The sequence below is a fragment of the Rutidosis leptorrhynchoides genome, chromosome 2 (assembly GCF_046630445.1).
Source record: "Rutidosis leptorrhynchoides isolate AG116_Rl617_1_P2 chromosome 2, CSIRO_AGI_Rlap_v1, whole genome shotgun sequence".
Lineage (NCBI taxonomy): Eukaryota > Viridiplantae > Streptophyta > Magnoliopsida > Asterales > Asteraceae > Rutidosis > Rutidosis leptorrhynchoides.
In genome coordinates, this window is record NC_092334.1 from 100,176,316 (window position 1) to 100,189,452 (window position 13,137).

The following is a 13,137-nucleotide window of genomic DNA, read 5'->3' on the forward strand; positions in this document are numbered from 1 at the left end:
CAAAAATATATAATGCAAAAGCATTTAAAAAGGGAGCTATGAAAACTCACCATACTGTATTTCGTAGTAAAAATACATATAACGTCATTTAACAAGTGCAAGGTTGGCCTCGGATTCACGAACCTATATTAATTATATATATTTATATGTTGGTCAATATTTGTCTAACAATTTTTGGTCAAGTCATAGTGTACCACAATCCTAATGCTCGAGACTAATATGCAAAAGTCAACTTGACCCAAAATGACTTCTAAAATTTATACGTGTTTATTATATAACTTAGCTATAGTCGTTTTATATATTTAAATATATTTATTAGATTTTATAATAATAAAAGTCATTTATTAATAAAAATTTATATTAACGTTTATATATGATAAAATATACTTTTATATATCTTAAGTAGTAAAATTTATAAAGTTCACTTAATATCGTAAAACTATAGTGGTAAGTATTATTAATGTAATTATATTACGCGTGGTGAAAAATATCTTTGTATCCCCTATTTATTTGATAAAATAATATTGATCATAATAATAATAAGTAAAAGTTGTATTATTTTGTAATAATAATTATTATTATTCTATAAAAAAAATAACAATATTTATATTTACTAAAAATGTTATTATGATAAAATGATAATACTAACATAATAGTAATAATGATATTTTATAATAACAATGATATTTCTATTAAAATAATAACGACGATAGTAATAATAATCATTTTAACAATAATACTAAAATTCAGTTGACTATAACTTCAAATCTGTTCATCGAAACCATTCGATATCTAAATGAAAAGTTCTTAATTTTTTGCTAGCTTTCCAATGACATGCATATCATATACCCTATCTCAGTAGCATATGTATCTAATTCAGGATTCAACAAACCTATCTAAGGACAATATCGAATGTACAAGCATGCATAATCCTATATACTCGAGCACTAGTCAGGGATACACTATTGATATATAAAAGTTAAGTTATGAGTGCTCACGTATCAATATTGAGATTCAATATTGCAGGAAAGTACGTAGACGCAACGGAGATGATAAACACTAGATTGACCTCACGAGCATACCCATGAACCATACCCATCACCTCCATAGCTATAACCCATAATTTTCTTAGCTTCGACTCATTCAAAAAACTATTTTGAAATCACTCGGACATCACTCCGTCGTAATATTTTATGTATACTAATAATATCTTGAAATAATACAGAGCAAATATATATATATATATATATATATATATATATATATATATATATATATATATATATAAATCGATTGAGAGAGTTTAGAGAAATATATTTTCAAGTTTTTATGAAATAATGAAACCTATTGAATTCTATTTATAATAGATTTTTGAATTATTAAATTATGAATTATTAAAGTGAATTATTAAAGTATGAATTATTAAAGTGAATTATTAAAGTATGAATTATTAAAGTGAATTATTAAAGTATGAATTATTAAAGTGAATTATTAAAGTATGAATTATTAAAGTGAATTATTAAAGTTAAAGTAAAGTAAAAGTAAAGTAAAGGTAAAGTTAAAGTATAGTAAAAGTATAAAAACTATGTATATATAATACGTGTATAAATATATATAATATTAATTTAAATTGTTATATATATTTAATGAAATAAAATATAAATATCGTTATATTTATTATACTGGTTAAGTAATGAGTTGTCAAAAGTGATTCTAGATATTTATAAAAGTTATATACGTTTTAATAATAAAGTTCTTTTTAAACTGAAAATGTTTTTGTACGTTTGAAAATAGATTAATAGAATATTATGGAAACCAATTTTCCACTAGCTTTTGTCTAACTTTCGTAAATGACACTTTTTATTTTTATTTATAAATAGCTTTACAAATTATTCCGAATATCGTTAAGAGGAATATATTTTCTCAAATCATAGTGGACCTCTCAACAGAGACTTGTAATCATAATTCAATGTTTCTGATAATTCAATCATTTAATATATATTTTTTTAATTTCGTCGATAATCATATTGAAACAAATACGTTCATATAAAGTATTATACGTTTAAATACTTTGTTGACATTTTTAATTTATAACATATACACATATACATACATATTCATATATGTTCATTTAATGGTTCGTGAATCATTGGAATTTGGTCGAGGTTTAAATGAATGTATAAACATAGTTTAAAATGCTTGAGGTTTAACTTAACAAACATTGCTTATCGTGTCAGAATAATATAAAGATAAAGTTTAAATTTAGTCGGAAATTTCCGGGTCGTCACAGTACCTACCCGTTAAAGAAATTTAGTCCCCGAAATTTGATAGAGGTCGTTATGGCTAACAATGAGAATGTTATTATGACGTAACGATTATGAAGTTTTATCATGTCTAAGAAGTATGGATAAAATAATTCGATTACTCGAAGCGTATGAGGGAAGTTATCGTAAATGAAGGAAATAAGATTATAGTGATTCGTCATATCTTTTGACATCATCACAATTGATCTCCGAATTTAAAGAAAATCTTTGTAATCTATGTTGGAGTTGATGCTTCGGTGATTAAGGAGATTATGATTCTCTTCGAATTAATACGATAATCCATCTTGATTTCTCTGTCGGGTATTTCATTATAAATCCACCTCCTTCGTTTTCTTACAACTCACACCTTCTATTCTCTCTCCCTCAACTCATATTTTAAAGTATTTGTCAATATGCTTCATCCAGTACTGATTCTTGATATACTCCTCACTTTCATATCTGTCGTTCTTCTTTTTCATCTGCCTCCGGAAGAATCTATTTACTTCTACTATACTCTCGGTTTTATAGTGTTTTTAGTTCTTCCATGTCTTTATATTGCTATATGCATCGATATATACGGTTTATAATTTTTGGGTGGTTGTTGGGTTTTATATCTTCCCTTATATTTCAAAGCCCCTGCTTTTGTCTTCTATAAGCATTGACATCCACAGTTAATGCTCCCTTCTATTTGCTACGATTTATACTCCAATTTCTATTTTGGAGTTTTGTCCTTTCGTTTCTTCTTTTTGCGATTAAGCAACGTTTGTAATGGTCCAGTATTCGCAGATATGAATTTCAGAATGAACATAGTTAATGTTCTAAGAAGGAAATGGTAATGGCACGATCTTGATTATTAATTTACCAGAATACCCTGAAAAGACCGAATCATCAAGAAAATATATTCTTGATATTTTTAGAGATTAAATAGAATACAAGAGTCGTGTAACATGGAACATGATGACGGCATGGTCTGTGAATCGTCATGTCCCATTAGAAACTCAGCATGACTTACTGTAATATAATCACGTTGATCAAGTGTCATTATATTATACTAACTCATGCTTCAGTTCCCAACACTACTTCAAAACATTCATAATTTAAACTCGAAAGTTTATAGAATATAGAAACTAATAATTTCTTATATGATGTAACACTGATAGCGCAAAGAGATAAATGACTTCAGATAAAGAGTAAGGTATTCATTAATGACTTTAGCAGGCACTGAATGATTTAGATTCTTTGAAGGCAGATTTAGTCTTTGTGATTTGTCCACAGCCTCCTTCATAGTCTGTTCAATCCGTTTTCCAGTTCCAAACCTTCTCTTTTTCTCAGCTTTACCACCTTACTATTCTTTGTCATCAAACTTTTTTACTGTTAAGATCGTTTACAGTTTTTGATGCTTCATCAGCATTTCAAGAACTAGTTTGCAGTTCAAAATATTTTTCAGAACTTCACATTCAAAGTATGTAAGTCCAGGAGATAGACGTTTTACGTACACATATAACTGTTGGCGTAGACATGCTGCGAGATTTCAAAATACTGGTTACTGTTTTCTGATGATTCGTATGACAATTCTCGTTACAAGATGCGAATGAGTAAATGATGTGATTTCAATAAATATAATGATTTTTCGAAAAGTCAAAGATAATTGAAGTTGTTGGTAAGTTTATTGCTAAGGTGGCGAGATATGAAAGGTCCCCAGTAACGATGACGAAAGAGCAACGTATCTATCGAGGTTATAATAAGACTAGTCCGACTGAAAAGTCGAAGTTGACTTGCTGGAGCTGTGACAAATCTGTCTACTTTGAAAAGGAATTGAAAAGTCATTTTAGCTAATAAATGCCAAAGGGTCTGACACGGATACGCGTCGAACTATGACTTTGGCTTCGAGAGCTTTTTAGGTACATAAATGTGGGTAATATGTGGTTGGATCATCATCTCGATTGTTCATTGTTTGAAGTGTCTTCGAAAACTTCGGAGAGTTTGAACACAGTTTGTAATCGTTAATATACATATGATGTTCTAACACAGTTTTGAAGCCAAAGTATAGCTTTGAAAGATGTAGGAATCTAAGAGTGATGTCTTCTGTTAAATCATGACTTGGATTTTGATTTGTCAAAATCAGAATGCGTAATCAAATTTGGGTGAGAATGGTTGTTTTGATTACTATACAAGAATGTATATTGTTGTGAGATTTTGGGAGTATAGTTGATGATTTGCTTAATCAGATTCGAAAAATGTAACATATTAATTTTGAATTTATATATCTCTCGGGTATTACCTACCCGTTAAAAATTTTTTCACAATTAATATTTTGTACAACAGAATATTATTACAGTCTTTATGAAAATATATATGTGCATATTTTCTTCAGATGTAACATAGATTTAATGAGTTAATATTAAATTAAACTCATTTGATTTACGGTTGAAACTAGAACTGAATAATCCCTAAAGACTTTAGAAATTACATAACTTTTACGGAGTATTTATTCAATAAAATTGAAATTATGAATTAATACTTCGTTATTTGTTGGTGTTTGTAACCCTTGCACCATATTCTCTAAAGCCACTACTCGAGCACGAAGCTCGTTGACTTCTTCTATTACACCGGGGTGATTGTCGGTTCGGACGAGCGGATAAATAAAATCTAGAATTTAATGTAGTATATAATCGTGACGAGATACTCTGGAAATGAGAGAGAAAATGGTGTTTCGGACCGGTTCGCCGGTAAGTGCTTCAGGTTCATCGCCAAGAGGGCAATGTGGTGGATGGAAGGGATCACCTTCTTCTTGTCTCCAATTATTGAGGAGGCTACGAACCTATCCCCAATTCATCTAGAATAGATGATGGCTAATTGGTTGATCCATTCCGGTCACACTGCTTTCGGAGCTTGAGTGGGATTTCATATCGGAATTCGAGGGACTTGAACTAATGACGAATTCCATTTCGTTCGATTGAATAAAGGATTTTTCGATATGAAATGATTTTTCGGCTATCGGGTGGTATTCTAATTACATAGAATATCTATATATATAGCGCAAAAGATTTCATAGATTACGGAGGAATTTACGTGATATGTCAGGCAAAGTTTACAGTAACAGATATGCTAAGATATAGATTAGCAGATACGCTAAGATATGTATTTTGTCTATACACTATTTATGCAATCAATGCAGTAAGACGTGTCTAGACTAAGAATGATAAGCAGGCAATTCCGACAAAAATGATAAGCAAAACTTTTGACATGCAGACACGGTCGAAGTCCAGGCTCACTAATGCATCCTAACGACTATCAGTTAGACACACTAATGCAGACCTGGTTCGCTAAGACCACCGCTCTGATACCAACTGAAAGGACCCGTTCATATACATTATAAACGATTCACAATAGTTGATTACATCGCGAGGTATTTTGACCTCTATATGATACATTTTACAAACATTGCATTCGTTTTTAAAAGACAAACTTTCTTTACAACGAAAGTTGACGGAATGCACACCATTTCATAATACATCCAACTATAATTGACATAATAATAATCTTGATGAACTCAATGACTCGAATGCAACGTCTTTCAAAATATGCCATGAATGACTCCAAGTAATATCCTTAAAATGAGCTAATGCACAGCGGAAGATTTCTTTAATACCTGAGAATAAACATGCTTTAAAGTGTCAACCAAAAGGTTGGTGAGTTCATAGGTTTATCATAATAATCATTTCAATATATTAATAGACCACAAGATTTCCGTTTATAAATATATGTACACTCGCAAGTGTATAAAAGTATTCTATAAGTTGTAGGCACTCGGTAACAAACCTTAACGTTCATGTTTTACCCTCTGAAAGTACACCGAATCAGGTGTGTTATATAAACCTCGAAGTACTAAAGCATCCCATAGTCAGGATGGGGTTTGTCAGGCCCAATAGATCTATCTTTAGGATTCGCGCCTACCAGTCATACACCAGTAGTTATAGTTACCAAGCTAAGGGGATATTTCTGGTTTAAACCCACGTAGAATTAGTTTTAGTACGTGTGCCTATTTCGTAAAACAGTTATAAAATATGCATGTATTCTCAGCCCAAAAATATATAATGCAAAAGCATTTAAAAAGGGAGCTATGAAAACTCACCATACTGTATTTCGTAGTAAAAATACATATAACGTCATTTAACAAGTGCAAGGTTGGCCTCGGATTCACGAACCTATATTAATTATATATATTTATATGTTGGTCAATATTTGTCTAACAATTTTTGGTCAAGTCATAGTGTACCACAATCCTAATGCTCGAGACTAATATGCAAAAGTCAACTTGACCCAAAATGACTTCTAAAATTTATACGTGTTTATTATATAACTTAGCTATAGTCGTTTTATATATTTAAATATATTTATTAGATTTTATAATAATAAAAGTCATTTATTAATAAAAATTTATATTAACGTTTATATATGATAAAATATACTTTTATATATCTTAAGTAGTAAAATTTATAAAGTTCACTTAATATCGTAAAACTATAGTGGTAAGTATTATTAATGTAATTATATTACGCGTGGTGAAAAATATCTTTGTATCCCCTATTTATTTGATAAAATAATATTGATCATAATAATAATAAGTAAAAGTTGTATTATTTTGTAATAATAATTATTATTATTCTATAAAAAAAATAACAATATTTATATTTACTAAAAATGTTATTATGATAAAATGATAATACTAACATAATAGTAATAATGATATTTTATAATAACAATGATATTTCTATTAAAATAATAACGACGATAGTAATAATAATCATTTTAACAATAATACTAAAATTCAGTTGACTATAACTTCAAATCTGTTCATCGAAACCATTCGATATCTAAATGAAAAGTTCTTAATTTTTCGCTAGCTTTCCAATGACATGCATATCATATACCCTATCTCAGTAGCATATGTATCTAATTCAGGATTCAACAAACCTATCTAAGGACAATATCGAATGTACAAGCATGCATAATCCTATATACTCGAGCACTAGTCAGGGATACACTATTGATATATAAAAGTTAAGTTATGAGTGCTCACGTATCAATATTGAGATTCAATATTGCAGGAAAGTACGTAGACGCAATGGAGATGATAAACACTAGATTGACCTCACGAGCATACCCATGAACCATACCCATCACCTCCATAGCTATAACCCATAATTTCCTTAGCTTCAACTCATTCAAAAAACTATTTTGAAATCACTCGGACATCACTCCGTCGTAATATTTTATGTATACTAATAATATCTTGAAATAATACAGAGCAATATATATATATATATATATATATATATATATATATATATATATATATATATATATATATATATATATATATGTAAATCGATTGAGAGAGTTTAGAGAAATATATTTTCAAGTTTCTATGAAATAATGAAACCTATTGAATTCTATTTATAATAGATTTTTGAATTATTAAAGTATGAATTATTAAAGTGAATTATTAAAGTATGAATTATTAAAGTGAATTATTAAAGTATGAATTATTAAAGTGAATTATTAAAGTATGAATTATTAAAGTGAATTATTAAAGTATGAATTATTAAAGTGAATTATTAAAGTTAAAGTAAAGTAAAAGTAAAGTAAAGGTAAAGTTAAAGTATAGTAAAAGTATAAAAACTATGTATGTACAATACGCGTATAAATATATATAATATTAATTTAAATTGTTATATATATTTAATGAAATAAAATATAAATATCGTTATATTTATTATACTGGTTAAGTAATAAGTTGTCAAAAGTGATTCTAGATATTTATAAAATTTATATACATTTTAATAATAAAGTTCTTTTTAAACTGAAAATGTTTTTGTACGTTTGAAAATAGATTAATAGAATATTATGGAAACCAATTTTCCACTAGCTTTTGTCTAACTTTCGTAAATGACACTTTTTATTTTTATTTATAAATAGCTTTACAAATTATTCCGAATATCGTTAAGAGGAATAGATTTTCTCAAATCATAGTGGACCTCTCAACAGAGACTTGTAATCATAATTCAATGTTTCTGATAATTCAATCATTTAATATTATTTTTTTTTAATTTCGTCGATAATCATATTGAAACAAATACGTTCATATAAAGTATTATACGTTTAAATACTTTGTTGACATTTTCAATTTATAACATATACACATATACATACATATTCATATATGTTCATTTAATGGTTCGTGAATCATTGGAATTTGGTCGAGGTTTAAATGAATGTATAAACATAGTTTAAAATGCTTGAGGTTTAACTTAACAAACATTGCTTATCGTGTCAGAATAATATAAAGATAAAGTTTAAATTTAGTTGGAAATTTCCGGGTCGTCACGCAGTTAATGCTCTCTTTTATTTGTTTCAATTTATACCCCAATTTCTATTTCGTAGTTTTGTCCTTTCGTTTCTTCTTCTTGCGATTAAGCACCGCTTGTAATGGTCCAGAATTCACAGATATGAATTTCGGAATGAACATTGTTAATGTTCTAGGAAGGAAATTGTGATGGCACGATCTTGACTTGTCAAATTACTAGAATACCTTGGAAAAGGCCGAATCATCAAGAAATATTTTCTTGATATTTTAGAGGTTAAATAGAATACAAGAGTCGTATAACATAGCACATGATGATGTTATGATCTGTGAATCATCACGTTCCATTTAGAAACTTAGCATGACTTACTGTAATATAATCACATTGATCAAGTGTCATTATATTATACTAATTCATGCTTCAGTTCCCAACACTACTTCAAAATATTCCTATTTTAAACTTGAATGTTTCAGAATTTAGAAACTAAAATAGTTTCTTTTATGATGTAATACAGATAGCGCGAAGAGGTAAATGATTTCAAATAAGAAAAATTAAGAAAATATCTTCAGAAATATGGAGGATATTTATAATGAAAGATATGATGATATTTTAGAATTTCTAATATCAGAGGATGATGAAGAATATTATCTGCAGGGGTTTAGAGTCAGGAGCAAGGTATTCGTTAATGACTTTAGCAGGTACTGAATCATTTGGATCCTTTGAAGTCAGGTTCAGTCTTTGTAATTTGTCCACAGCCTCCTTCCTACTTTGCTCAATCCGTTTTCCAGTTCCAAAACTTCTCTTTTTCTGCGCTTTGCCAGAACACTTCATCATTATCATCCAGCTTTTACCGTTTAAAGTCGTTTATAGTTTTTGCTGCTTCATCAGCATTTTTTCCATTTTCGGAGAACCAATTCGTAGTTCGGAGTGTTTTTCAGAAACTTCACATTCAAATTAAGTCCAGAAGATAGACGTTATATATACACATATAACTGTTGGCGTAGACATGCTGCGAGATTTCAAAATACTGATTGCTAATTCTCAATAATTCGTATGGCAATTCTCATTACAAGATGCGAATGAGTAAATGATGGGGTTTCAATGAATAATTATAATGACTTTTTGGAGAGGCTAAAGTCAAAGGGTAATGAAGTTTTTGGTACATCTGCTAATAATGTAGTGGAATGTAAAAGGTTCCCTGGTAACGATGGTGTATATCTCAAGGTTATAATAAGGTTAGTCTGACTGAAAAGTCGAAGTTGACTTGATGGAGTTGTGATAAAACTGGCTACTTTGAATAGGAGTCGCAAAGTTATTTTTGCTAATAAATGCCAAAGAATCTGACGCGGATACGTTGTTTAAACTTTTACTTTGGTTTCAAGAGTTTTTCGGGTACATAACTGTGGGTAACATGTGGTTGGATTATCATCTCGATTGCTCATCATTCAAAGTGTCTTCAGAAATTTTCGAAGGGTTTGAACACAGATTGTAATCGTTAACATACATTTGATGTTCTAACACAGTTTTGAAGTTAAAATATAGCTTGTGAAAGATGTAAGGATCTAAGAGTGATGATTTTGGTCATATCTCAAGTTGAATTTTGAGATTTCAAAATCAGAATATGTAATTAAATTTTGAATGAGTATGGTTGTTTTGATTTCTATAAAAGAATGTATATTGTTGTGAAAGTTGGGAGTATAATGCATGATTTGCTGAATCAGATTCGAAGAATGTAACATATTAATTGTGAATTTATATATCTCTCGGGTATTACCTACCCGTAAAAAAAAATTCACAATTAATATTTTGTACAAAAGAATTTTATTACAGTCTTTATGAAAATATATATATGTATATTTTCTTCAGATGTAACATAGATTTAACGAGTTAATGTTAAATTAAACTCATTTGATTTACGGTTGAAACTAGAATTGAATAATCCCTAAAGGCTTTAAAAAGTACATAACTTTTACGCAGTATTTCTTTAATGACATTGAAATTATGAATCAATACTTCGTTATTTGTTGATGTATGATGTTCGGTTCGTGGAATTCTTATAAATTTTGCAAAGTACGAATGATGTTATCTGAAAAGTTTCGGGTACATCGATGATGAAAGTGTAAAATCAAATATATACTTGATTTATTATGAATTGGAATTTGTTGAATTGCGACAGAGATTGTAGTTAACGCTGGTTAAGTTGCGACCGAAGGACGTACATTATTGCATATTTGTAATATGAATTAACAGAGTAGTTAAGATTCACACACAATAGCTTAGCACGGAAAGATTTATTTCAAAATATATATATGTATATATATATGTATATATATATATATATGTATATATATATAAATATAATATACATATAATTTCTTCAGAGGGAATGAGTTAATTCTTCATAACTCGTTGATACAATATACACGTTATTGATTCGTAATGATGTCCACAGTGATTCTTAAACTGACGGAGTTTGTGATGTTATTCGTGTTATTGATTCGGATGTTGACTGTACTGACGATGCTAGTAACGCTGACGGTACTGTTGATGCTGTTGGTAAAGCAAGTTTAGCTTGTTAATCACACACCATTTTTGTCAGGGTTTCTACTCTTCCTTCTATCATTTTGGTTCGCTTAACTGATTTATGGTTAGGGCTAGATTAGATAATCTCTAAGACTTTAGAGATTACATAATCGCCAAGGAATGTTTCTCCAATGAAGTTATGAATTAATACTTCATCAGTTATTGTTGTTGGTACTCCTTGGTGTCTATGGTGCGTATGACGTTGATGCTCGTGGGATAGATTGTGAAGTTGAGGTTTACGACGCGGTTATGGTTGGAGGTGGTAATGGTACTGTTGGCATTGATGATGGTAGTACTGGTTATGCTGCTGATGCTGCTGCTGGTGTTTGTAATCTCTGCACCATATTCTCCAAAGCCACTACCCGAGCGCGAAGCTCGTTGACTTCTTCCATTACACCGGGGTGATTGTCGGTTCGGACGAGCGGATAAATAAAATCTAAAATTTGATGTAATATATAATCATGATGAGATACTCTAGAAATGAGCGAAAAAATGGTGTTTCGGACAGGTTCGCCGGTAAGTACTTCAGGTTCTTCGTCAAGAGGGCAATGTGGTGGATGGAAGGGATCACCTTCTTCTTGTCTCCAATGATTGAGGAGGCTACGAACCCATCCCCAATTCATCCAGAATAGGTGATGACTGATTGGTTGATCTATTCCGGTCACACTGCTTTCGGAGCTTGAATGGGATTCCATTTCGGAATCTGAGTGACTTGAACTGATGACGAATTCCATTTCGTACGATTGGATAAAGGATTTTTTTTTGTCGATATGAAATGATTTTGGCTAACGGATGGTATTCTAATTACATAGAATATATATATATATATATATATATATATATATATATATATATATATATATATATATATATATATATATATATATATATATATATATATATATATATCAAAAGATTTCGTAGATTACGGAGGACTTTGCGGGATATGTTAGGCAAAGTTTAAAGTAACAGATACGATAAGATATGATTTAGCAGATATGCTAAGATATGAATTTTTGTCTATACACTATTCATGCAATCAATGTAGCAAGACGTGTCTTAGACTAAAAATGATAAGCAGGTAATTTCCTGAGGATGATAAGTAGTTAATTTTTGACACAAAATGATAAGCAAAACTTTTGACATGCAGACACGGTCGAAGTCCAGACTCACTAATGCATCCTATCGACTTATCAGTTAGACACACTAATGCAAACCTAGTTCGCTAAGACCACTACTCTGATACCAACTGAAAGGACCCGTTCATATACATTATAAACGATTCACAATAGTTGATTACATTGCGAGGTATTTGACCTCTATATGATACATTTTACAAACATTGCATTCGTTTTTAAAAGACAAACTTTCTTTACATCGAAAATTGACAGGCATGCATACCATTTCATATTATCTACTATCCAACTATAAATTGATTTAACAATAATCTTTGATGAACTCAATAACTCGAATGCAACATTCTTCGAAATATGCTATGAAAGACTTCAAGTAATATCTTTAAAATAAGCAAATGCACAGCGGAAGATTTCTTTAACACCTGAGAATAAACATGCTTTAAAGTGTCAACCAAAAGGTTGGTGAGTTCATTAGTTTATCATAATCATTTATTTCCATCATTTTAATAGACCACGAGAATTTCATTTCCAGTTCTCATAAATATACGTCCCATGCATAGAGACAAAAATAATTATTCATATGGTGAACACGTGGTAACCGACATTAACTAGATACATATAAGAATATCCCCTATCATTCCGGGATCCTCCTTCGAACATGATATAAATTTCGAAGTACTAAAGCATCCGGTACTTTGGATGGGGTTTGTTAGGCCCAATAGATCTATCTTTAGGATTCACGTCAAT

At 29.9% G+C, this 13,137-nt stretch overlaps 1 pseudogene; it reads left to right on the top strand.

The window, feature by feature from the left end:
* The window catches only part of LOC139888130 (ABC transporter C family member 3-like), a 145,639-nt pseudogene that overhangs the window by 21,880 nt on the left and 110,622 nt on the right, over positions 1-13,137 (top strand).